Below are 27,244 nucleotides of genomic sequence, written 5' to 3' on the forward strand. Positions count from 1 at the left end.
CTGATAACTCTTAAACATCACGGGAACAAAGCACCAGGGAGAAGCTGTTTGTGTATAAGCACACTAACCTGGCCAGTGGCAGCAGGCCTGCCCACGCCTTTGATGCTTCACTCTGCCTCCCACCCCTTATCAACCCTCTCCTCTAGGCTGCTTAGCTAATTAAACTGCTGCTGTCCCCACTCTGTTTACCCAATTCTACCTGTACTGAAGAGCAGCAAGAGTGCCCTCCCCCTGATGTCACCACTACCTTTGAGAAAAAAGCTGTCCTGCAAGCTATTTTTAGCTGCATTGTAAGGTTGTGGAGCTATTTTGGTCCCATCTCTGTAGGAAAGCCACAGGATGCTGACAGGCTCTGTGTTTGCCCAGGGCAACAGGGGCTCTAACTGGAATGGCTTGTGACTTGGCATTAAGGCTTCTCTGCTCTGCCCATGCCATAGGACTCCACATCAGGATTTGATTTCTCTTCCTTTCAGAGACTAACACACCTTCCTGAATTCTGCTGGACACAACAGGCTCTGCAAGGCCTTTGCAGTGCTGGCCTCCAGTCTGCACTATCTCCAGGTCTGCAGAAGGTGCTGTTTATTCTGTGGGCTCCCTTACTCCCTAGGAGGAGGCAGGTGATAATTATGAGCACTAATTATGAATTATGAGTTCACAAAGAAACCGGACAAGTTTTTATCAACCTTCCTTTGCATCAGACCTCTGTAAAAGAGTGATAAAGGTTAGGCTGGTGCCTGCAGAGAGGTCAGGTGCACATAACTCTGCAGGGGTAGAAGGAAGAGCAGAAAGGAACCACTTGCACAGCAACACGTTCTGAATACAGAGTTATGTCTGGGAGTTCTGGGGTACATCCAGGGCATCAGGCAGAAGGTGCCTGGTCTAGACAGTTGTTTTCTCTGGAGTGCCCAAGGGTTGGCTGCCAAGTTTGCTGGGGTTCTGTAGCAGGTGAAAAGCACAGGCCGAGTAGAAGCAAAAGCAACTGGATTTAACAGAATTAAGCCCAGAGATACAAAAAGAAGCTTGAAGGATATGAAATACAAGGCAAATGTGAGGAGAGAAAAGAAAATACTGAAATTGGTGTATTTAGGACAGATGAATCAGATCTATAAAGGAGAAACAAGGGGAGTAACTGTATCAAAGGTTTTGAACAGCTGTCAGCCAACCCTCCCCAGAAAACACCCCTCAGGACTGCTGCTGTCTGCAGGTACAGTGTGTGTTTTCCCAAGACCTTTCAGGTAGTGGTATTAACAGTTGTGCACCTACCCCATTGGGAACAAGCCTCTGGTCCAACAAGAAGAACCAGAATTTTATCAAATCAGACTTCAAAATCTCTTTCATAGGTATTTTTCCCCAACTTTATTCTAAAGGTGGTTCTTTAACAGTTCTTACACCAAAACCTACATCCTGCTTCTAAGGTGAGCCACTCCTTACTTCACTGATGCAACTTGCACCTGCTTTCCTGAGTCAGCACAAGCCACATATCTCCTCCACAGCAGATCAGTGCCTGCTAACAGCATGGACTGTCCCAGGTGAACACAAGTGACCTGCTGCAAACAGAGGTTTGATTTGCAGGGCACCTCTGTATTTCAGGGTGTTTCAGCAGAAAGAGCTGCTTTAACACATTTGATCCCAGGCAAGCATCAATCTGTGTTATATACTTTACAATCTTCATGCCAGGGAAATCAGCTGACCATTAACTAATATTTTATGACACATAAATTAAAACTAGCTTAGTAAGAATGTAACTTTTTAGTCAATATGTGGAAACAGCACGGACAGAAGGTATTGTTTAATATGTTGTTATTTTAGCAGGACAGAATGGAACTGTTGCAGTTCAGATCAGACACAGAGACATGTCCAGCAGCAATATGTCAAGACCTGTTGGATCAAAAAGCTCAATGAAGTGCTTTGTGTTTCAGAGCCATGCACAAGACTGGCATTGGGCATTACATAGTGAAAACATTTTAGTCAGATGAAATAACAAAGCAACATGTTGCATTATTTCTCTGCTGAGCTTCAACAGCCTTTCTTTGGGATGCTGCACAAGCAGGACAACAAACAGCATGACCAGAGTGTCTGACAGATAACCTGTTGGTTCCTGCATAGTAGATCCATGATCCTGCTAGCAGAGCTTTGCCAGTGTAGGAAGTAACTACTTCACCTTTCATTACCTCTCTAGATTCTCAGTTTTCAACCCCTTTCACACAATTTATCTTACTGTGAGAGCATTACTGGAATCATCACTTGTCTTCACCAATTATTTAATGAAGACATCCTATCACCAACCTCCTCAATGCAGATACTTTACTAGTAAATGTAAAGAAATGGATTTTTTTAAATATTCCTACACCTGTTCTATTTTCCGGTGTGGAAACACCCGGCTTACAGTAACAAATCAGAGGCAGCTCACCCCACAGACGTAGTCAGGGGTTGTGCACCAATTGTGGATCCCGACAAGCGCACACACCACGCCGGAGCTGACGGCTGCAGTTGTTCCCAGTCTCCTCTAGGGAGTGCAGTCGGAAAGGGAGAGATGGAACTGCGGCGCACAAGCCAGCTGGGAATCGGTGACTCAGGATATTCTGTCACAAATGGTGTCCCTCCGTTTCCAGCTGAGCTCGGAGCAGCACTGAGGCTTGAGCTTGACGTGAGAGCACGATTCTACCAGAAACCGAGGTGTGCCTTAGTATGTGAAAGGAGGTCTGCTGAGATACTAAAATTCAAGATGTAAATCAAGGAATAGGACTTCAAGTGCTGGATCAGTCGTTCCAGCCAACGCCCCCGTAGCTGAATGCAGCATGGACAGCACGTGGGGCTTCCATCTCTTTCACCCCAGTATATCATGATGTGCATCCCTCAGGCCATCCAGGGAAGGCATACTCAGTCTCAAAACATCACCTAGGCCTTGGTCTCTGTGCAAAGAACAGAGACAATAATTTCTAGAACCAGATGTATTTTGTGTGTTTGTGCACAGTGCTCAGTACTGGAAATCAGGCAGAGCCATTGATTTATTTCACCCTGGATTTATAAAACAGTTAAGCAAATAGTGTCTGGCTGATCTCCATCGTAAGGAATCATGGATAAAAAGGCATAAGGTTGCATATTTTCTCCTTACAAATCACACATATGCCTTGATTCTACGACCTTCTCTACCTTCCTTAAAGAAGGCCCAGAACATAAAATGAATACACTCAGAACTGGATCTTCACCATCTTCCTCCACTCCAAAATAATAATAATAATAATCCATGTTCCCAATCTCAAGAAAAAAGTATTAAGGAATGCAGAAGTCAGACTACCATCTACCTAAGGCAAAGGTAAGAGAACAAACTTGCCAGGTAAGAGTCTAGGTAGGAAAAGCAAGTCTGCAGGAGGGACTTACCTACATTCAGACAGGTGTTGGGGTGATCCCAAGCACAGCAGGGGATGCAGTGACTTCTGCAAAGTTACTGACCCTTTGTGACAAAGCAGGAGTGGGGAATCAGTGAAGAGCTGCAGCTCTGAGGACGGTGGGTTTGGGAAACCAAGAGACAGTAACAGTTACTGCTTACAGACAAAGCTGCCAGACTGACACACACAACGTGCGATATACAGAAATCACCTACGGCAAAACAGAACAGCCATTCACGTATCCCAAGGACAGCAAGCAGAGCAGCAACCAGGGATTTCCCTTCCAGCCAGCAGGCCAGTGGCAGCAGAGACCTGTGGGACAAAGCCAGGCTCATGATTTTAAAGACTAAAATTCCCTCGGTAGCAGGTGAGTGGACGAGCTTCTGCTGTTTGTAGGTGTTGGGCTCTACAGTTACATTGCCAGCAGCTGGCTCACTTCAGAGTGAGCAGCACTGCTTGTATCTGCCAGTGTGTGACAGCCCAGGGGAAGGAGGCACAGGCTTCAGGTTTACTCAGCAAGCACCAGCTGAAGAGAACCATCTGATTTCTAAACTTCTGTTGCCTCCCACTTTTTGTCTCATCATCACACTACACATCTAAGCCACATTTAAGGCATCACAAGCTAATTCACCCATACACTCCCTTCATTACAGCCCCTGTTGCTGTTTGCTCATCTGTCTTCCTCAACCAGCATAACAGATGCCCCATGTACTAATATAAGAGAAAAAAGAGCAAAGACCTGTAGAAAACGATGAATAAAAAGGAAACATCAGCTCTTGCTTGCCCTTGCAAACAACAAGAGCATCTCCTCCCTGACCTGTCCCATTCACTCTTAAATTTTCCCTCCAACATTAATTTTTATTGCTGTCTTGAACAGTTACAGGTGGTTTTTTTTTAAATAGGAGCAGGGAAAGGCAGACTTAGCATCAAGAGATCCTCAGAAATGTGTACAAATATTTTTGGTGAGAGCATAATTGATTTCTAGGGGGATGTTTATGATGTATGCATTATCACAGTCTCAGAACTTCATTCTCCACTTATTTAGGATTCCCACACTGGATTTTACAACCTGCCTTCACACATGAGATGTTGAAGCGTTCAGTGAGGTCATGCCAGACACTGACAGGCACTGATGGGTGAGTCATGCTGCAGTAGCCAGAGATACCAGCAACAGATTTGTTAATCTGTATGCAGTCTAACTCTTTTCTGGTCTAGAATCTTATTCAAGGGTGAAATACAATGTCTCAGAGATAGGTGACTGCAGAATTGCTGAAGAGCAAGGCTACATTTTTACAACTATTTTACAGACCATAACAAGAATCAGTTCCTGGGAGCATGTTTACAACAATGCAAAATGTTGGTTTAGCTATAAAAGCCATAAAACAGGAGATCAAGATCCAGATGGGGTCAGCAGTGGAGCTGTTCATTGCAGAGCACTTGAAAAGCCATTGTGCTAATATGGAATCCACTCCTGGTCAGCAGTTCCAATCATCAATCCCAGCAAACTGCTTTTCCAGAGGCCACAGCCCTGTACCAGGGGGAGCAGGTGCAAATACACACCTGTACACCAGCCAGTCCAGGACAAAGACCAGTGCAGGCCCAGCCCTGTTAGGGTTGGTTTGAGCTGAGACATCCAGCCCTAACCCAGCAGGGTCAGGCACAGAACAAACTCTCTTCTGCTGGCTCTGCTGTGGGGGGGAACCTGTGGAGAAGGATTAGACCACACATCAGCAACCTCCTGAAGTGCCCCAGGAAAATTCTCCATGGAAGCTTTGGAAGTGTGACAAGAAGGACACAGAAAACCATGGAACACGTGAGATATGGGGACTGAGTGCATGACAGCAGAAAAATGTTTCATCATCTTGGCTAAACTACTGGACAGTGAGAAAAAAAACAATAGTAAAGGGAAGAGGCAAAATAAATCTAAAAGAAATCCTGCAGAGAACAAAGAAACAAGGTGCTGTTGTGTTTTCATTGCTGCAAAGCTCAATTAAGCTTCCTAAGTCAAGCAGAGAAATAAATAATTGTTTTAAACTTCTGAAGACAGCATGAACAGCAAATGCCAGGGGACAACTAACAAAAGGTGTCTTCTCTCAGAGAAAGAAAGCCACCAGCAGATTGCATAATTGTAATGAGCTTCCTCCCAGTTTCACATTATTAGTCACCTTTCACCCTTCTCTGCCAAAGGCCTCTTCTTACCCATCCATCCAAGGACCAGAGCCAAGGCACAAACCTTTCCTGTGCTGCTTCTTTCCATCACTCACTCTTCAAGGTAAGGGCCTCCACAATACTGACCCTTGTGCCCATTCCAGGCATTCTGAACCAATGCCAGAGTAAAACCCCCTTCAGCCCTGCTGTTGGGAATAGATCCAAGATACCTGAATAGACCTTCCTTATACTCAGTTGTCATGGCCTGGAAAAGCAGTTAGTTCTGAAATTCTGAAAATATTCCAAAGAAAACCATTGCAAAGATTCATCAAAGAGCCTTCACCAGCAGAAGACATCCTACCTGAAGTCCCTTGGAAACCTGTTTGACTCAGTTGAAAATGACCTACTGGCATTTATTTGTAATTGCCCAGCATGGCAGGGGCTGAGGAAGGAAAAGCTACTGAGTCACACTGCAAGCCACTTTTCCACTTTTGACTGGTTGCCCAAAGAGTTGAGGAACAGTCAAAAGGCTGAGATTTTGTTTATGTCTCTGAAACTGATCTTCCACATGATCTTGGCATGTTCTTCTTGTGCCACTGTTCCTCTTGTGCCATCGTTTCCCCATTTGTGAATAGCTAAAGCCTTGACTCATGGGTCAATCAGCAGTGCCCAGCAAGGAGCACGTTTGTTTATCTAATAAAAGGTAAGAGAAGAGTGAAATATTATTATTGTTGTCAGACAATACAAAGCAGTTACGTAATAACATCAGTATTGCTTCATTTTTGCCATTACAACACAAACTGTCAGAGGGATACTCTGACATGGCATCTTCATCCCAGTGGATGTACCCAAGTGTTTACTTCATTGATACAAAGCCAGATTGCAACAATCTGGAAGACTCTACCTCGTTTATTTTGACCAGCCTTTCTCTGGAACATGTTTTTCCTGTATAACCTCATAACCCATAATAATGGCCCAAACTGCACTATAGGAATGATGGCAGGTTTCATGAGCTGGTAAAAGCTAAACAATTCCTCACTTGTGCATTGCACAACTACTCACACAGTAAAAGACCAGTGCTTATCTTTGTGAGCAGAGAACAAGCTGAAAGTTAGTTTCTGAACTGGTACATCACACACACACAGAATACTTTTAAAAAAAAATCTCAGTGCCATGAAAGAATCAAAAGAACTCCCTAATTTGGCTAAATTGTCTGCTTGTATGACAACAAATTTCCTAAAAAAAAGAAAGCATTGACAACTGCTGTTCATAACTGCTCTGTAATTAATAACCAAGTATCTTTGCTTTAAGTTCTATGATTTATTCTAAAATTTAAAATCCTTTCCTTAAAAATGGTCAGAATGAAGCAGCGTGTGGACTGGAGGCTGAGGAAGGCATGGCTGTGATCACAGCAGCTGAACCAGTGCCCTAATCACACTCTTATCTTTCTTATCTACTGCAAGTATTTATAAAGCAATGATTACTGTACTGGGCCACATCACTACTCTGAGCCAGTTCTGAGCCAGCTCGTGTCGCTGTGAGAAGTTGACACTGCTCAGAGTTGGTGTCATTTTGCTGAGACAGAAAGCCAAGCTTCACTCAGAGTCATTAAAGAAAATAAACTATGACACCTCTAAAAGAGTAGGGGTGTTAACCCCAATGTCCTGGCCAAACTCCCAGCCTGAGTAATTACAACGTGCCTCGAATAAATTCTTGCCACAGTTTCCTTTGGACACAGTATTGTTCTCTACTTCCTCTCCTGCACCATTATGGAGTGCTGATGCTCCTACAGATCCTGCCCATGCTGCAGTGTCATACAGGTGTACCCCAGGCCCAGCTCTGCAGCAGCACATTGGGAACAGTGTGTTGAAACCAGTTCTGCCTGTCAGCTGAACCGCTAGGCAATTTGTAATATTTATTTATTGATGTTCTGGCACCTCCTCCAGATGGAATTAACTTTGGGTATTGCTATCTGATAGATAGACTGGAGCAAATCCCAGGTGCAGGCACACAGAAACCTATTTAGTTCTTCTTTAAATGGACTAAATTTGCATCAAGAAATCAGCAAACAAAGCTAAACTAACTTTCTAGATGCCTGCTATGGTCATCTGAGAAGGCAGCAAGAACATGCCTAGGAAAGTTAAGTGTGCTGTTTAGTTCAGCTGATGACAATAAACACAGTTTTCATACTGGCTGTTCCTTCAGAATTTCTGAGGACTTTTCCTAAACTGTTCACAGATGACACTTTATTTCTGATGTGGTCACTGAATATACATAACATGCAGATATGGTATTTTAAGTAGAACACTTGACTGTTAATGCTAAAGCATTATCCACATTTTTGTGCAGCCACTGTTAGACCCTAAGGATTTTTACCTAGAGCTCTCATTATCTTTTATGTGTGTGACACAAAGGGTGAGGCCCAGCTCTCTGCTGGCATTTGCTGGGTTAGCTCCATGGACCTCAATAACTCCCTTAACTCATGAGCTTGAAAGGCAATTTGTCTGCAGGAAGAAGGACAAGATCAAGATTCAGAAGAACCCAATTTTTAGTCCTACCTTATGACCCCACGGGCGGGTCACTCCCTCCTGCTGCTCCACTTTGTTCTCCCACCTCCAAAAGCAAATGAAACCCACGAATCTGACAAAGTAAGTACAGAATCATATTTATATTGATAGGCCATGCTGAATGGATTTACATTAAACACCATTGTTTTAACATTTCAAAATAAAAATATTTACCTTTCAAGCATGTCCCTGATTTCCCCACAAGCATGTCTCCAAACCCATATTATTTTTGAAGACAGAAACTGTAGTTTCAGAAAGTGAATGGTTTTATTTTTCTGTAATTACAAAAATGCCTTTAAACTTGTCAAATGATACACTACAAATATCTTTGGCAGATGAATGAAACCAAGTTTCCTGCCATAGCTGCCAACTTGGAGGTTGAGATAATCAGATAAACCTTTAGTTTGCCTCTCCCAGTACCTACAACTACATGTGTTTAAAGTGATCCACATTTGTCTGACTTTTCCTATCGGGATTTGAAAAGGCAAAGGATCAGCCCACTGTGTGACAAGTTCCCAAAACTCTGGAGGTGTCCACAGTGGTTACAGCCAACCTCTGTTGTCACCTTTCCTCAGGTTTCCCCCATTCCAGTTCCCAGCAGCTCTGCTAGTCTAAAAGTAAATGCCAAGCTTACATAAATAGTGTCCAGCATCACCCTGGACACCTGCTGGATACAACAGGTTATGATACAAAATACCTGTTAGATTATGGGAAAATAGGAAGGAAGTTTGTTTCACTTGTTTTATTTCAGCAGTAGCAGCAATCCTGGATTTACAGAATTGTATTATTCATACTGTGGGTACCAAATGCACTGTCCCTTCAGTACAATGCTGAATTCAAAAGCAGAAACCATCCCTACAAACACACCTTTGACAAACTTTGTGTCTTATGTAACTGTTTCTATTAATTTATTATCAGGATGTCAGTACAAATTGTTATTTTTGATTCCTTGCCCCCAGACTTCTGAAAGGGAAAGCAACTGTAAACACAAGGGAGACTGACCTCAGTGATTTCCTCTGTTCAGACCAGAGCACAATGAGCTCAAACACCAAGACAAGGAGAAGTGGACTGTTTAGAATTCCTGCAGCTGTAATCTATAGTAAAAACAAATAAACAAATACGTGACTACAAGATGCGATAATTAATCCCTGCATGAAGCCAACTGTTATCTCTGCTTCAGAGATGGAGATACCAAAGCACACAAAGGCTCAACAACCTACCAAGTTCAACAGCAAGACTGAGAGCCAAGACTACAGTTTGGGAGGCCACGTGCTCAGCCCATGAGATTTTTTTTTTCTCTTGTGGCCATAAACCAAATACAGTTTGGCCAAGGGCATGCTGAAATGCACCCATTGGTGAGGGCAGTTGCACAGGACTTGGCACCTGCCACCTCCTGGGACTGGCACTGCCTGTAGCTGAGCCTCACCCCAGCCAGCCTGCCCCAAATCCACCCTCCTCTGCCACACCTGCCCCCAAAAACCTCCCACTTGCCCTGGGTCTCCCCACCTGTGTTCAGCCCCATCGCCAAGCCCCCTTCTCTCTGCCCCCTCCCAGAGCCCCCAGCCAAGCTGCCCCACACCTTTGCTCAGTTCCCCCATTACTGCTCAGGCCTGTTGCCCCCCACAGCCCTGCTGAGCCCCCTCACACCTCCCCAGAGCCCCCCTCACACCAAACCCCTCACACCCAGAGCCCCCTCACACCCCCAGAGCCGACTTACACCGAACCCCTCACAACGAACCCCCTCACACCCAGAGCCCCTTCACAGCCCCAGATTCCCCTCACACCGATCCCCCTCACACCCCCAGAGCCAACTTACACTGAACCCCTCACACTGAGCCCCCTCACACCCCCAGATCCCCTCACACCGATCCCCCTCACACCGAACCCCCCTCACACTCAGAGCCTCCCTCACACTCAGAGCCTCCCTCACACCCAGAGCCTTCCTCACACCCCCAGATCCCCCTCACACCGAGCCCCCCTCACACCCCCAGATCCCCCTCACACCCAGAGCCCCCCTCACACCCAGAGCCCCCCTCACACCCCCAGATCCCCCTCACACCGAGCCCCTCACACTGAACCCCTCACACCCAGAGCCCCCCTCACACCGAACCCCCCTCACACCGAGCCCCTCACACTGAACCCCTCACACCCAGAGCCCCCCTCACACCGAACCCCCCTCACACCGAACCCCTCACACCGAACCCCCCTCACACCCCCAGATCCCCCTCACACCGAGCCCCCCTCACACCGAGCCCCCCTCACACCGAGCCCCCCTCACATCGAACCGACCCCTCCCTCCGAGCCCCGCCCCGGCCCCGCCCCGCGCGCCCCCCGCGGCCGGGGCGGGGGGGGAGAGGGCGGCGAAGTCTCGCGAGAGGGGCGGGCGGGGGCCGCTGGCTGCGGGCAGCGCGGAGCGGCGGCGGCGGCGCAGCGGGACCGGGCGGCGCTGCGGGGAGGCGGCGGCGGCGATCGCGGCCCGGCACACGGACCGGCTCCGCTCCGCCGCGGCGGCACGGCCGGCGCCGCCCGCCCTCCCGCCCTCCGGCCGGCCCTCCCGCACGCCGCGCCTCCGCGGCGCGGCCTGGCCGCGGCTCGGCGAGCGGGGCCCAGGCGGCGGCGGTGGCGGCGGCTGAGCGCTCCGCCGCGCCCGCCCTGCCATCTTAGGTGCCGTGCCCCGCCGCCTTTGTGCCCGCCGCGCCCGGGCACCCGCGGGGGCCGGGCCCGACGCCCCTCCGGGGGCGCCTCCCCCCGCGGGGCCGCCGCCCCTTGCCCCGCTCCTCCTCCTCCTGCTTCTCCTCCTCCTCCTCCTCCTCCTCCTCCTCCTCCGCGGGGGGCCGACCGGCGCTCCCAGCCCGGCTGCGGCGGAGGGTAAGGCGGGCAGCGCGGCGGGTTCGGCGGGCGGCCCCGGGAGGGTGCGGGGGGCGGCGGTGGCTGCGGGGGGGCGGCCCGGTGGGCCCGGCGCCTCCCCCGCCTCGCTCTGCGGCAGTGCCGCAGGGTCGGGGCCGCCCCGCCGAGCCCCGGGGGGGAGCGGGCGGCGAAATGGCGCTTCCCGCGGAGGGGCGGCCGCGGGCGGAGGGTGTTCCCGCTGTCAGCGCCGCCGGAGGCCCGGGCTGGGGCCGCGGCCAGGCGTGCCCAGCGCCGCGGCCCTTTCTGCCTCTGTTCGCGGCCCCCCCGCCCGGGCCCCGCCGGCCCAGCCCGAACCCCCCCGGGGGGTCGGGGGTCCCTCCGAGCCCCGCGCCCCTTCCTGCCCTTTATATTTCCCCCCCTTTTATTTTTTTCCTCCCTGCCCCTCGCTCCTCCCCAAGCGGTGAGTTTTCAGTGTATATACCATTTTGTTCGGTGCTGGTGTGGGATTTGGCTGAAAGTGACCTATTTTAAAGACCTTTTATTGCTCCCCCCTCAGCAGTGCATGTGGCAGCCGATTCCGTTACCCAAATAGCGTTTCCCAACCATTTTAATTTGTCAGATTAAGGCATCTCATGGAGGCTGGATTTCTGTAAACCCGCGCGTGGGTATGTCTTTAGAAATATCTTTCACCCTGCTTTGCTGCAAGCATCTTTGGAGCATCGGAGTTCACCTTTGTCGCTGTGAAAGCAGAAACAAATATCAGGGCGATACCTGGGAGATGCAGTTGTACCATTGTGTTGGGCGCGGTACAAGAAATGGGGGGGAGAACCAGGGATTAAAATGGTTGTTGTCAACTGTAGATCTGTACATGTCTTCAGGGAAAAAAAAAAGGCAACGGTATCAGCACTGAGGACTTGTAATTTATTTTCTCAGAAAAACGTTTTGTGTTTATCGTGCTCGTTTCTGCTGCTTATCGTGGTACAGAGAATTTCATTAGGTGGCATTTTAGTGGCTGTGTTGGTTAAATAGCAGTTGCATTAACTAGTTGAACAAATTGTGTCCTTCACCTTTGACTATTGCATTTTGAGAGCCCTTTCAGCAGTGTGCCCATGCATGCCAAGGGCAGATTAATAAGATGTTACCTAAAGGTTTGGATGTTATTGATTCCTTACTATTAATGCTATTTATAGGGCGTTTGACATGGCTCTTGTTTTATGTATTTGGATAAAGGTTATCAGCTTCGAGTGCTTTGGATGAAATGTTCCCAAAATACCACCCCTGACACACACACACACATTTATAGCTGTTATTGAACAACATACCTCAGGTCTTCAGTGTCTGAAAGGCAGCTTTGGCAGATAGCACATAATAGTGAAAAAATGATACATTTTGACACCAGTGAAGGTTTGTTTTCATATTTCAGGATTGCAGAATAACATCTTCTGTAGCAATACAATTTTGTGTACGTTTTTCTTGGCTCTCCTTTGAGCCTACATTTTCCTTGCCTTTGTGCCTGCTCACAGTGAGCATGTCATAGTTTTTGCTACTTATGTCCAAGGGCAAACCTCATCAGTGATTGGTTTGAGCCTTCATATTTGATTCTCCACAACATTGGCCTAGTTCTGACTGGTAGGTTTGCCATTTTTAGGACTTCTCTTCCTTTTATTCTTTGACTGAAATACATTGATAAACTTGAACCTTAATTTGTCCTTTGAACTTGAGAGAATGTTTTTCTCCTCTGTTGACAATATCTCACTGAAGAGAAAGTGATACCAGTAAAACAGCTTAATTTAAGTTTAATCCTCTTGAAACACAACTGCCTGAAGTAAAAACTCCTTGGATAGTTTGATGTTATTTTTCTTTTTAACTAGACTGAAGTGAATGTTGCCTGTGTAGGACCAGATGTTGGCATTAAAATGATGTACTGATAAGGTGACTTAGGCCTCAAGTTAGACTATTAGAAAATGTTGTCTATTCCTGCTGTTAAATGCTGGTGGAAGCTGAGCTGGAGAACTTTGTTTCCTTCCAGCTAAATGACATTGCCATTTGTGTGGTTTTCACCTCTGTCTGTACCCATCAGGTTTTGTCCCCAGAATAACACGTTTTCAGTGAGTTGTGCAACAGCCTCAGGTTTTGTGCTTGGTGAGATACATTGGAGGAGAAGCAAATCTCACAGTAATAATGACATCCTCAGATGTATCCTAGTAGTGGATTTCCTGTAATGAGGATGTTCTGTGGAGAACAATAGATATGGCAGCAAATTCAGAGATTTGTTTTAAAGATGTTGTAGGTGGCTGAGCCTCCAGTGGCAGTTCTGCTTTGGCACAACCCTTGCATGCTCAACAGGAGCAGGAGGTGGTTTCCAGGTACTTGGTTTTCAGGTGTGATTCTCTTCCTAGCAGAGACTGATTGGTCGTGCTGCTGTTATTGCTCATGTCTGTTGCTTCTGTAAGGATGGAATTCTGATCTAACTTAGTAGGGACTAAGGTCATTCACAAAATGTGCCTCATAGAAGTTATTTCATGCCATAGGTGTTCTGTCAAATGAGAAAATATTTAGGGTTGGTCTGATTATCTTTGTGATGCAGCAGTGGCAAGGAAGCCTTGGTAAATACCACTGGTCTTATTCCATTCTCAGTGTATTTTGGGGAAGACTTGCATAACCATGAAGATCCTATCTCAGAAGCATTTTGTATTTTGTTCCTGTTCGTATTAAAATCACATAAACAACATACTGTTAAGTGCACACTAGAAACTATAAACACCTTTGTTGTTATCAGGGGTGACACAGGCTCTTGTCTTCTGAATGGCTGGTTCTGGATGGCCATTACAGATTTCCTGCCTAAGTATGTTATACAGTATGAAGGATTTGAGTTTTATTTCCTTTGGTGAACCTGGACAAAGGGAAGAACTTCAGCCCTGGACTGGAATCCTGGTTGAATTGGACAGTCTGCTGGGTCTGACATCAGGGTTTCTGTTGTGGGTGTTCTCCCTGTGTTAACCTTCTTGGGGCAGCCTTGTCTGCAGCAGCAGGGGAGGGGTGATTTAATACCTTCACAGACCCATACCTGTTCATTCTTTTATAACTCCTGAACGTGTTTCTCTTCTCCACATCCTCCATCATTCTTGGGGATGTGGTGCAGGATGGAATCCTGGGCTCTGGTGCTCTGGCAACTTTCCCTTGCTCTGGAAGTTGATAGAGGTGCCTGGTCCTGTCCTCCCCCTGCTTCTCCATGTGTGCCATTCCTCTGGCTTTGGTCTTGGATCCTGCACCAGCAGAGCCAACCCAAGGGCAGACCCAGAGTTTTGTGTCCCCTCGATGCTCTGCAGTGGCTCAGTGCACAGGTGAGGCTGCAGAGAGCCCGGGCTGCAGCTGGGACTGGGAGACACAGCTGGGTGGTGGCACTTTTTGCTAAACTTGTAGTAGTTAGGTTTAGGAATTCTTTGGTTTTCTTGTCCCTTAACGTGCTGAGGAGTTGCTGATCATACACTGATTTCTCTGTGCAGAAGTGACTGGAAAAAAATCCAGTGGATAAAGGGTCAGAAAACCACTAATCCCCTCATGTGAAGTTCCAGAGGGAGGGTCCTTCCTGGGAAAAAAGAACTTAAATATAAACCCATGAAATCAGAGGGGAAGTGCAGAGTGTCTGAGGTGAAAAAGTGTGCACAAAACAGGAGGAAAGGATGGAGAGCTGTTTAAAAGCAGAGTTGGCTTTTACTCACTGTGTTCCCTCCTTGTCTAAGTGCTCATTTACAGTACAGAACATGGAGGAGGGAATACTTTCTGCAGGCCCTTAGAAACACAATGGACATTGGCCAACACAATGGGGGCTCCAAGTGTGGCTTCTTAAAGCAGCTTTTAAAGCAAATACTTGCTGATCACTGGAATTACCATATCTTTTTTAATTACCAAAGGGAAGCCATTGGGAACTTTAAATACTTGGTCAGAAATCAGTGCATTGTTACTTTTGATTTCTTTTTATTTTTTTTCTTTTTATATCCTGCTAAATCTTGGTTTCTTTGCCAGAAGAAAAGGCAAGGTAGCCACTGTAAACATAGCCTGAAATTGCCAAAGCAGCAGCAAGTTTTGTCTAAACAGAAGTTTCTTCAATTTAATCAGAGCTTGCTGAGCCCAGATCTGCAGGATTAGGAGTGCACTCGGATTGGAGCTTGGAGATGAGGTTTTCCCTCTCACTGGGGCTGGGGAGGGCAGTCCAGCATGAGTTGGGGTGATGATGGCTTCTTAACAGGAGTGCACAGTAGCTTGTAGTTTTGCCTGGTGTGTTGCTTGGCTAGAAACAGTTTTGATTTTTCTCTCGGGGTCAGGATGGGGTGACAGCCTGAGATTTACATATTGAATATTGTCCTTAGAACAGAAAGGGCTGGAGATGTTTTGTTTGGGGGAAAAGTTACATCTTGAGGAAAGAAGTAAGAATCACAGAACTCCAAAGCTGGCAGGCTCTGCATTTTTCTGTGCCTGGGATCTTCCACTGACCCTTATTACACTCCTGGCTACAGCCATGCAAATATTTTCTTTAGAGTGAAATGTAATTTTATAAAAACAGTTTTCTCCTACATTCATTGAGAGCAGCGTGTTTGTGGGGCAGCCTCCTGTCAGAGTGGCAGGAGTGGTGTGAATCCATAGCTGAAAAGGAACTTTTGATGTTTGACATTAATCTCAGAGATTTTTGCATGTGGCTTTAGACTGAAAGCCAATGTGTATTACACATGAATCCTTAAAATGTGAATAAAGTTGCTTTCAGTCTTTCACTTAGTTCATCTAAACTTTAAACCCTCTTTTTCTTCAGCCTGCTGCCATGCACTGAGCATCACTAGGCCCAGGTTTTGAGGGGCTGGGCCCTTTAGGATCAGCCCTTGCGTTTACGTTGCTGGTTCAGCTTCACTTTGCTCTAGTCTGGATGATTTCTAACCTGTGGGAAGCTTTGGGATCCAGGAGCATGGGAAAGTGGCATATACAAGTGCAAGTATGTTGAAAGGGGAGGGAACATTTCTTGAAACAGTTTCTGGCTTGTTCCCCCTCCGTGTGCTCAGTCTGCCAAGCACCAATGATCCTTCCTCTCTTCCCTGATGTACCACTACTGAAGGCCAATAACAGACCCACCAGCCCATGCCCAGAGAAATGTTGGACTGAGATTTCTTGGAAAGAATCTCATGTGCTATTGCACATCTTTATTTTTGCCTCCTTCACCCTTCTTAATGTGCAATTCTCATTTCCCACCACAGTCCTCGTTTAATTGGTGACTGTCCCTCCCTCCCCAGCTGAGATGAGAGGAGAGGTTATTTTTGCTAGTGCTATTTCTCAAGTAGGCCACGGGTATCCAGTAAGTAGTGCAGGAACTTTCTCCATCAGTTTTTAGGGTTTCTCAGGCTGTGTCACGGTGGAGGTGCAACATGTTTCTCCTTCAGTTCTCACTTGCAGTTGTCACTAACATTAACTCCTCCCAGTTCCCACTTCCTTGTAACCCAATCTGAATAAAGATCATGGGATTTGAATGTGCCTTGCTTTGCTTTGCTGCTGCTCTGGATGTTTGGGTTGTCTCTGTGCTCTTCCTAAACTGTACACTGTGATCTTTTTGGCTTTGCCTGGTCCAAGGAGCAGTTGACAGTTGTTAAAATCAGTTCTGGGCCAGCCATCATTTGATGTGATTAAACTCTTAAATGTGTTCCAGAACTGTTTCCTGGCCTAGAGAGCAAACTGGTTAAACCCTGAGTTTGGGATCTGGTTTGGTGTGATTGGCCCTGTGCCCCAGGTGAGCTGCCTGTCCCTGCAGGGGCAGATGGAGCAGGGGCTCTGAGCACAGCATGGGATTCTCTGCCTCTAAATCCTCCACTCTCTCACATTGTCTTGGGATTTTTTATTACTCTTTGCATACTGAAGTCATGTCTTAAGAATTATATCCAGGTCTAACTGAAGTAATGTGACTTTACCACCCATAAAGACTGTGGTGCAATGGTAGGATTTTCCCTGGCATCAGCTGAGCTGGTACAAACCCCATTTATACTTGCTTGGTATCTCCCAGAATGCAGCCAGGCTTAGAGATGGAGGGCTTTATGAAGGTTTGCAACTTTAGTTAAAAAAGAGGGTAACTTATTCCTTGACAGGAATTCCTGCTGCTCCTAGAACGGTGTATCAAAGTTGGGAAGGAAATAATGACACGTTTCAGATGCTGTGCCTTGCTAAGAATGCCAGGCTCCATTTTTATTGTAGGTTAATTGCTGTATGGGCAAAGCCTGAACTCTTACCTGTGTTTTTGGCTTAGTTTTCCCTCTTCTCTTTCCATGCAAACCCCCCTCTAACCCAGGCTTTGAAGTATTTCAAACTAGGTTAGGCTCTGGCTGGAGGTGTGTGGTGGAACCTCCTGTAAATTCTTGCTGGGACCTGCCCGTTTTGCAGCAGGAATGCAGGCGAGCCCATCCGAGTGCTGCTCATCTGTCCTCTGGGAATGGTGGGAGATTGTTCTTCCCTTCATGTGACACAATGCACAGGCAAGGAAATCCTGGAGCATCTCCATTCCAAAGGCCACCTCAGTGGCCAGGGCTGTACCAGCTGCAGTGCCCGTGGAGGTGGGACGAGAGGGCTTAGTGAGGGTGATTGGCCTGAGTTTAGATGTTTGCATGACAGTCACTGGAGATATTTCCTTCCCCCACTTTCAGAAGGTGTTGCTTTGAGCTCCTACCTCAGGAGTTGACCATATTCTTACCAGATCAACCTGCACAGCAGTCCTGAACTGACCAGAGTCTTCAAAATTTCTCTCTTGCTGACTGGGAGGACAGAATGCAGGGGCCCAAACACTAAAATAATCTGTACTAAAGAAGAGGTCCATATAGATGCTTTTTTATCCAAAATGAAATGTTGTGGCAGAAGGAAGTACTTTGATTTCATTGCAATACTGGTGATGTAAATTTATTTGCAAAAACAAGACTGGGCAAAAGATTCCTTCCTGATTTGACAATAACAAGCAGAATGCTTTGAATACTGGACTAACGTGAAAATAGTTTACCTATAAAGAGAGTGTTTTCTCTTCAGTAGCTCATAATTAGTCCCAAAACCATAAAGAACATTTAAAGTTTATTTTCTAATTTATTGAAAAAAATTTACGTGGAATTTTTGATGCATAATTTTTAAAAATATCTTTAAAACCACTGAATTTCCCCAAACACTTCAGTGGTGGGGGATATTTAAGGAAAACCACCTCTCTCTTGAAAATATTAATTCACACATTGTTTTAAGTCTCTTGTTTTCACCTGTTGCAGGAATTGGCAATTGTGTGCCAGCAGTGGGGTCTGGAGTCTCTGCAGTGGCTGGTCCAGAACCAGGCTGGGTGATCCTCCTTTGATTAGTCTTCCCATTGTGCTCTCTGGAATTGAAAATTATTTACTGTAGTGACTATAAATTGGTACAATCACAATGTTTTTTGCAGGTATTACAAATATTTTATGTTTAAATAGAAATAGCTGTAATTAATATTAATGTCATGAGAAATTAAATATTAATACACAAATAAAAATCTAAGCTATAACAAAGAAAGATTATCTTATGGTTTATGCTTTTCTCTGAATTGGCAGGATAATGATAGTAATTCCCTGTTCTGAATTTCATCCATAAATCTCAGTGTATTTGAAATGGATGATAAATGGATGTTTATTTTTCACATCTCTGGGGTGGGGATACTGAAGGATGTGTGAGGTGGGGCTGGGGAGGTGTCTGCCTGGTCCCCAGGTCACACCAGCACTGCAGGTTGTAGGGCAGAAGCAGAAGGGTGGGAGCTGCTGCCTTGCCCATGGGGGGTGGTGGAGCAGCACAGACCTCAAGGTTCAGCAGGACCATTGGCCCAGATCTGGAATTCTGCCTGACCTGCTGCTGGTGCAGGGGATGGGTTTTCTCTTTTCATCTTATGAGCACTGTGTAGGTTTTTCTTATCATAATGGCAATTTAATGCTGGTCATGAATGAGGTGGCTGAATCTTGAAATCTGTAATATTCTGTGTTACAAGGATGTGACTTTTTGCTCGTTTTTATCTTTACATAAATCTGAAAAGGACTTTTAATGCATTGTAAATCAGTCTCTGCACTTGATGAAGAACAAACTAAATGGTTTCCTTTGGGGAGTTGGTCACGCACGAGGGTAACTGGGAACTGCCCATCTGAGTGAAAAGTATTCTGGTGCATATAAAATTGCAAGACTTGGGTATTGTCTGGACATTTTTATTGAGGTCTGCAGAGGCAGAAAGTCTCTTTTCTTCCTGTTCATGCAGTGCCTGCTACAGCCAAGCCTCACATCTTCTTCAGGGTGTAGTTACTGTGTAGTGCAAGTGCACACTGCTGTAACCAGCTGAGCTGTTCTCACCTGACCCCTGGAAGGAAGAGCCTCAGGCCCCTCTGCCTGTCAGGAATCCAGGAGTGTTGCTGAGCCCTCGCCCAGCTTGTCACAGGTACCTTTGATCTGTGCTGGGTTCTATGGTAACTGTCTCTGCAGAGAGGTTTGCAGGGAGGGTATTCAGTTAAAGCACACCTAGGCAGTGAAATAGCTGGGCCAGACTTGGAAATAATAAAACTGAGGCTCTGAGTACCTGTGTGAAAGGGCTCAATATTTTGTTTTTCTGAGGGATTTTTGTTTGGTGTTGCCAGAGGCATGAAGTGTGAAATTTAGCAAGTTTTCTCCAAGAACTGCTTTTGGCTTTGTAACTAATGTTACCTGTGCTGGTTTGAAGGAGTTCATACCTGTTCAGCATGCCTGTTGCAAAATCTTCCCACCAATTTACATAGATGTTGGGGAAACAAGGGTGATAGGCAGCAGCATGAGTGGAAGGAGAGGATGGTGTGAGCTGTGATTCTACTTGTCTGCTTATTTTCTGGTTTGGAGGCACTGAGCACCTGCTGATTTAGGGGTTTTCTGTGTGTGATTTCGTGCCTGTGATTAGCATTTCTAAGGACATGACACATACAGTCTCACCACTAAAATACATTCTGTAAATATGTGCAGAGAAAATTACAGAGATGGTCATTGTCCAACTGTCCTGACTGGTCTCCAGAGTCAACCCAGCAGGACTTGGCATGTTCTGTTGGGCCCATTTGAGACAACAGATCTTGGACTTCACCTTTACAAGCAGAATTCCTTCTTGGGTTGGTGTTGCCACCAGCTTTTGATGCTTCCTTAATGGCAGTTGCTTGTCTCATTTTCCTTCTTTTTAATCACTGGGGCAGGAGATTGAGATCTTTAGATAGTACGTTCTGGGGTCTTACTGTTTTGCTGTTTAAAGCCCAACTCTAGAAAATGTCAGCTGGTCCACAGCAATCTGTAACTGCATTTGATCTGAAATCAACCATTTGTTCTGCTGTAAGTTCTCAAGGATGACAATCACAGAATATTCTGAGTGGGAAGGGACCCACAGGGATTATCAAAGTCCAACTCCTGGCCCTGCACAGACAGCCCCAGGAATCTCACCATGGGCCTGAGAGTGTTGTCAAAACTCTCCTGGAGCTCTGGCAGCCTTGGGGCTGTGCCCCCTGCCCTGGGGAGCCTGGTCAGTGCCCACCACCCTCTTGAGGGAAGAGTCTTTTTCTAATATCTGATGAATAGTAATAACAGAACATGTAAGTTCTGGAGTGGAGGGGAAGATCCTCCATGATGGCATATTTGAAAAATCTTTTTCTGGACAAAATCTGAGGCTGACACCTGGTTGGTTGTTGTTCCTGTTGAAGCATTGTCCCTAAGTTAATAGCAAGGCTAAGTTTGTTTTGCTGCTTTGAGAAATGATTAGTATTCTGTCTGGATTGAGCTTGTGAACAAGGTGGAGATGGCAGTCTGCTGAATTTCATATTCAGCTACCAAAAAACCACAGCAAAAAGCTATCAAATACTTTATTACCATTATGCTGTTCAGTAACTATCACTGGAACAATGTGACCCCTGCATGTTTAGTATCTCACACCTCTGTAGTTCTTTCTGTTTCTTTCCTGGTGGGTTTTGTTGTTGCTGTGTAAAACTAAGTCATAAATTGTTGGGAGCAAGGAGAATGGTTGTGTACCATTTAGTCTGGTGTCTTGAGTGGAGGTCTGTGAGCGTGCCAGTCCTGTCAGTGTGCTGAGTTCGGGTGTTACAGGAAGGGTAAATCTCCTTGTGACGTGGAGCAGTCAGTGCACATGTTCTGGCACGGGCGTCTCCCGAGTTTTAATAAACACAGTCGAGGTGTGAGCACCTCCCTCTTCCCTGCAGGAGGTGTGTCTGTTCCCTCTGCAGGTGCTGCACTCTGCATGCACACACCCCTGGCAGTTCTCTGGCCCCAGTGCAGGATGGCTCCTTGCTCTACAGCAAAGATGCTGCTCAGAATGTTCACCTCATATGGAAGAAATAACTTTATAAAGCTTTCAGTAAGAGCAGTTTTGAATGTACAGTGACAAACATGCTGTTCTTTGCTTTGTTTCATCATGGTAAAAGCCTCTTGCCTGTGTAACTCCAACAATAAAACAGGCATAAACAAGCATAAACCAGTGTAGTGTTCCAGGTATTTTTAAAGAGGAACTAAACACCTTTTCCCTTGACTCTGCCTGGCCCCTGGGAAGCAGCAGAGCTGTTGCATCCCCCATTTTGATGTGCTGCTGACATGGGCCAGCATCTGAAGGGAATATTCATTACCCCTGGACTCACTGAGTTTTGGGTTGTCCCCAAGGTCCCAGGCAGAGGCAGAGCTGCTGTTCTGAGCTCTCCTTGGAGGCAGAGCTGCTTCCCTCCTGTTTGGGTGTTGGTTTTTTTGAAGGTGTGATGTCATCATTCCGCGAGGGCTGCGCCGTGTCCTCCAGGAAAACAAAACAGGGCGACGAGACCTGAATGGCAAATGCAAGAAAACAGGCAGATCTGATTCTTCCTCTCCTCCCTCCCCCTTTTTCTTTGAAAGGAGCTTTCAAGCTGACTTTATACAACAGGAATTAGCTTAACAGAAGAAAAGAGTGTGAGAGAAGCACGGTTGTTTCTTTTCAGTTCTTACTATCAAGTTTTCAGTAAAACCCTCCTTCCTGCCTTGCTGGAGGATGGGGTGTGTGTTGTGTGCCAGATGCAGATATAGGGGTGTTTTATAAATATCCAAGGGGTTTTTCATCTTTCAGTATAACCTTTCTCTGTTTGGTGATGATGGAGATATTTAAATAGCACTGCACAGTGTCTTGTTGCCACGCTTGTGTTGGTTCCTACCAGAGAACTGTCCCACGTGCTTCAGGTGTTTGTATAAATCCCATGGTAGGACCAGCCTTCCACCAAGGTTACCTTTGGGCCCTGGCCAGGCTCAGGGGAGCAGCCAAAACCAACTGCTGGGCTGAGATAACCAGGCTGATTTCTATTCAAGCCTTTGAAATTACTGTTAGTGGAGGAGCATATTGGAGTTCTTCCTTTCTAGGAGCCCCTTTGTGGCCCTGCAGCAACTGACTGTCATGCAGCTCTTTAGCTACACTGAGCAAAATGCCAATATGGACAGTGTTTTTTCAGGTATTTTTCAGGTTATAGCTTTAGATATTCCCCCATTCAGAATGAATTTGCAAAATAATCTGCAGGGGGGCATTTTGAGGCATTTGAAGGTTCTAAACTGAGTATTGGTAGGGAGAGAGAGGATGGGTTGGTGGTCTCTGAGAAACTGTCCAGATGTAGCAAGAACTTCTTGGAGTTGACCAGCACTGGAGCTGATATTCTTTGCCCAGTTGTGTTGGGGAACCTTAATTACTTCGTGGTTGTTCTTTATAGCTTGTGCCCAAAAAGTAGCTCATGTTTTCTGGCATGGCCTGTTGAGCTCTCAGAGGCTCCCTGTCCAGCTGGGCTGCCTGGCTGAGCTGCATGCATGATGAGGGAACAGTTCCTGCTTTTTGCCAGTTGGTTGTTAGGGGTGGATCTGCCCAAGGTATCAGGAGGTCGTCCTACTTTCCCAGCTCAAAAATCTCAGATCCTTAGAATGTTTTAAATGGACACCTGACATTCCCTTTGTTTATTAGCCAACAGGAGCAGTCAGCAAATAGATCTTTTAGCACAGGAAGTGTTGCTTGAAACTTTGCAGTTTGGGGTTTTTTCCTCTCCATTTGCCTGTTCCTACTGACAAACAAAAGGCATAATCCATTATTCCAAATTGCTGAAAAAGAGGCTTCAAATTGCCAGGTATGAAATTATGCTGCTTGTTCTGTTACCACTAGGAAATGGCATGTGAGATGTTTCAAAACCTACAAAGGAGAAAGTTCTTTGTATGTGTGAATTTAGTATTCACAAAAGGTGTCAGATTGACAGCAGTGGAGATTGTGGAGATCAGAATTTTATTTATCCCTGGAGCAGGTGCAGTGCAGACTGCAGCAGTACAATATTTCCTGTACTGTCCTGCTGTTCCACCCTGCCCGTGCCCTTCCCGGGCAGCCTCATGGGGCAAGGGGCTCCTCCTCCTCCTCTGCACCCTCCACAAAGCTGGCTGCCAAAAGGATGTGAGGGTGGTTTGCTATCTGTGATGTGGGTGCTTGTCTCCTGAGGTCTAAACAGATGTGAAAGGAATTTGATAACATCTACCTGTAAACAGTCCCTGGAGCAGAGACAGCCCTCAGCCCCCCACGCTCTCCGGCTCTGTGCAGGCTCATAGTCTTGAGGCAGAAGGTATTAGTGGTCATGGTCTGTTATTCACTGGCTTAGCTGCTCTTCTGCAAAGGTTTACCACTCCAGTGGTAAACTAGTGCAGCCAACTTGTCCTGCTTTGTCTAAAAATGTTTGATGAACTCTCCAGGGAAATGGGAGGGTCTCTGAGAGGTGTCATGTTATGAAGGTGTTGTGTTCTGAGTTGTCTGTTGGCTGACAGGAATATGGAGAAAGAATACCAAGCTGTGTTTCTGGAAAAAGAGCAAAGAATACAAACCCAACACCAAAACAAACCAGCAGGTGATTGGTTTTTGAAAATTTCTGACATCCCCCTGGCAAGGTCCTTTGTGCCACTGCTCTCTTGGGACTGTTCCCATGCCTGTCCTCATTCCCTGGTGCTTCATTCCATGTCCTGCTGGAGCCAGGCCCCTGTGTCATGTATTTGCAGACCATCCTAAGGAAGTCCTTCAGACCCCTGAGCTCAGTCCTGCTGCAGCTGTGCCATGTGGTTATAGCTCTGAGGAGCAGCTTTGATCATCTCCAGTTCCATCCTTCATTAGATGGCGTGACTGGGTGCTTTCAGTTTAGCTTTGTCCAGGTCCCAGCCTGCCCTCAGCTCGGCCTCTCTGCCGCCCGGCACAGCGCGGCCCGCGGCGCCGCCTGCCCGTTCGGCCCCTGCCAGCGTCGATGCTTAAGGAGGAAAATAACATTAATTTAATTGGCTTTTTCTTTGCAATGCTCTTCCTTTACTGTGTCTCCCGAAGATCAGATCAGTCTTGGAAAAGCCACCTGTTGGCACAAAAGCTGAGGCCAGAGCCCCTGAAACAGGCAGGACAGTCTTGTTTTCGGAAAGCCCAAGTGTGAGAGCACATTCTCGCAAATAACCTGTTAAAAGGCACAGAAAATAGTTTTGTGCCTCGACTGAAGCAGTCAAATTACTGTCCCCCTCAGCCAAAGAGTAGGAGTGGAAATGGTTGCTGATTATTTCTTTTTTGTTCATTTGCTTTTCTGAATGATTGCTGAGAACAGCTGGATTAAGTGGCTTTGTGTCTGAGCACACAGAGAACTCAGGAAATCTAAAGGTGTTTGGATCTGTGCTGTTGGAATGGACCAATTGCTGAATGTAGCTTTCTGCCAAATTCAGGATGGATGTATTCCTACCTAACCTGAAATTGCTGTTTCAGCCTTGAAATGCCATAATGCTTACTAGGGACCTTCAACAACTTACGCTCTTTCCTCAACTCTTCAGGCCAGAAGAAAGGCCTATATTTTTTGTCTGGGAGATGAAGAGTTGGTGTACATGAAAAAATCCACCTTACATAGTCCCAGTAAGAGTTAACCCAGGTAGGATGGAGGTTGGGCATTAAACCTGCTTTGTGGGCCTTGTTTCTGAGTTGTGGTTTCAAGTGCTTGCTTTAGGTGCAGATGCTGACCTCCCTCTTTCATCCTTTATGTTCAGGACAATTAGTAATACTGCCAAAACCAGAAGAGAACAGAGAATTTTTTTAAAAGCTGCTTTTTGGAGAAGCGATGTAGTGATTTACCTTCTGTGTCTGCAGGATCATGTATTGACTCAAACTGTCTTTCTAGTGGAGAGGCAGTCAAGCAACAGGATGTTTATGTCCATGATTTGATGGACTTTTCAGGAAGCCTTCTGTATGCAGAGGTGTGCTGAGCGTGCTGGGTGTGTTCCACTGCAGTGGGTTCAACTCTCGTGACTCTGCAGTGCCTGCAGGTGTTCAGAGGAAACAGCATTCCATGTGTGTGGCTTCCTCCCAGTGATACATAGATATACAAAATAATGCCATGGGGAGCTAAAGCGTAAAGATTAATGTGGGAAGGTCAATATGAAGACTTTGTATTTTCAAAGCACCTCCTGGAACAGGGGCCCGTTCCTCAGCAGGGTCTGTTCCCGCAGTGCAGTGGTAGTGAGGGTGAACCAGCACTGTGTGTTACTGAGGCACTTTGGGGCTCCTGGTGCTGAGCTGGCACTTATCCTTGGAGAGCAGCAGAAGATGCTCCAGCCCCAGACTATGGGAAACCAGAAGGACCTTTCCCTACAAGAGAGGCTCCTCTTGTTTCCAGTTCCTAGACTATCAGGAATCTCTGTCCTGTGTTCAGTGAATCATTCCCGGAGAGCACTCAGGCAGTGTGGAGGAGGAAAATGCCTGGTGTGAATGCAGGAGGGATATAAGTCAGATGAGAGGGGAGAGGCAGGAATATGTCAGGACAGAAGTACAGTGAAACTGGGCCTGTGAAGGGGTTGGAGAGGAAGGAGTTGGCTGATGAGAACTGGAACTGGAGGTTTTGCAGGAGAGATGACTTGGGAGCCTGGGAGCTGGGGAGGGAGGCAGCAAGAAGAGATGGGTTGGCAAGGGAGATGGCAGTCTGAATTCTGACACTTTCTAATTTTGGAGTGCTTGCCTTTGTAACCTTAATAATTTTGTTCTAATACACTAGATACAAAAATTGCATTATATGTTCTGAGGAGTTTGGTTACTATGGTAATGGGTATGTAAGTACATAAGAGATGAGGTGTCAGCATTTGGAACAGCTGTACTGTAGCACACAAACCTGTGACTGCTGGAATCTGGGGAGCAGGCCCTTACAAACTTCTGCTTCAGTCTCATTTCTCACTGCTTGGATGTCTGATCTTGTGTAAAGGTGACGTCAGAGCTTCTACAATAAATCTTTGGGGTTTATGGAATTACAGCAGACTTGCCTAAAATTTCAGGGTGAGCAGCCCACGCCCCTCCCTCCTGTGCCAGGCTGGGAGGTCTCTGCTCCCACCCAGCTGGAAGAGCAGGACTGGTGCTGACTGGGCAGCCCAGAGGTGTGTGGGATGGGAGGGGGGTGCTACTGCCCCTGCTCTGGCACCTGCCTCCCTCCTTGCTCAGAGTCTGGGGCTGGCTGAGCCCTGACTCCTTCCCAGGGCCACACAGCCAGTTTCCCCTCCTCACTGCTGGTGCCCCTGTCTGGGTGGATTTGGGATAGTGCAGCTGGCACCTGTTGCAGTCCTTGCCAGGAGCCAGTGCATTCATTGCAGCAGTTTGGTGATGGTGAGGTCCTGCCCAGCCATGGCAGTTGGGGCAGGTGATGCTGGGCGAGAGTTCTCCTGGGGCAGCTCTTGGTGCAGGAGTGGAAAGGATGATGGTTCTTGCATACATTTTATCCCTTCCCTTGCCCTGTCTGCAGCAAGGATGTGTTTTGTGTGCCCACCCACACCTTCTGAGCTGAAAACCACTCGCACGGTGTTTCCCACGGCTGGGGTCAGATGGGTTGTGAAGGGCACTGTCCTGAGCAGGGGAGGGTTGCTGGGAGCTGCTGGGGCAGGCAGTGCCCAGGCTGGAGGAGCAGGTATCCCACCTGAGGGAGGGTCAGCACAGCACACACTGGGGGTTGCTTAAAGCCAATGTGGTGTAATGATGAGTTAGTGCTGTCAGGAAGCCTGGGCTGCAGGAAAGCTGCTGATAAGTTTTCAAGGACCAATCTACAGACGATTTTAAATGGTGTTTTGGTCTTGATGTACTTAGGAAAGGACTTATGGAATTTGCCTTAATGGAATTTGCTGGGGCAGAGCTGGGGGAAATTGTCAGAATGGAGGAAGACTCAGGTCTCTCTGGCAGCTCTGAATGAGCTGGAGGGTTTTCAACATGGACACCTAAATGGGGTATTACAA

The 27,244-nt window shown here is 46.8% G+C and overlaps 1 protein-coding gene and 1 long non-coding RNA gene across 3 annotated transcripts in view; one reads left to right on the forward strand and one right to left on the reverse strand.

The window, feature by feature from the left end:
* Nucleotides 1-933: 933 nt before the first annotated feature.
* LOC139681623 (uncharacterized) lies at nt 934-9,619 on the reverse strand. Of its 2 annotated transcripts, XR_011699541.1 has the most exons (5): nt 9,325-9,619; nt 9,107-9,198; nt 8,096-8,177; nt 2,411-6,230; nt 934-1,544 (listed from the first exon to the last, which is right to left on the reverse strand). It is a non-coding gene; the product is annotated as an uncharacterized lncRNA (long non-coding RNA). The 2 variants fall into 2 exon arrangements; XR_011699540.1 differs by having other exon boundaries at nt 934-6,230.
* Nucleotides 9,620-10,499: 880 nt separating this feature from the next.
* The window catches only part of TAOK1 (TAO kinase 1), a 69,025-nt gene continuing 52,280 nt past the window's right edge, over nt 10,500-27,244 (forward strand). Inside the window, exon 1 of the mRNA XM_071574819.1 lies at nt 10,500-10,972. The gene's annotated coding sequence lies outside the window, so the exon portion shown is untranslated. The remainder of the gene's footprint in view (nt 10,973-27,244) is intronic.

Source organism: Pithys albifrons, chromosome 21 (genome assembly GCF_047495875.1).
Source record: "Pithys albifrons albifrons isolate INPA30051 chromosome 21, PitAlb_v1, whole genome shotgun sequence".
NCBI classification, from domain to species: domain Eukaryota; kingdom Metazoa; phylum Chordata; class Aves; order Passeriformes; family Thamnophilidae; genus Pithys; species Pithys albifrons.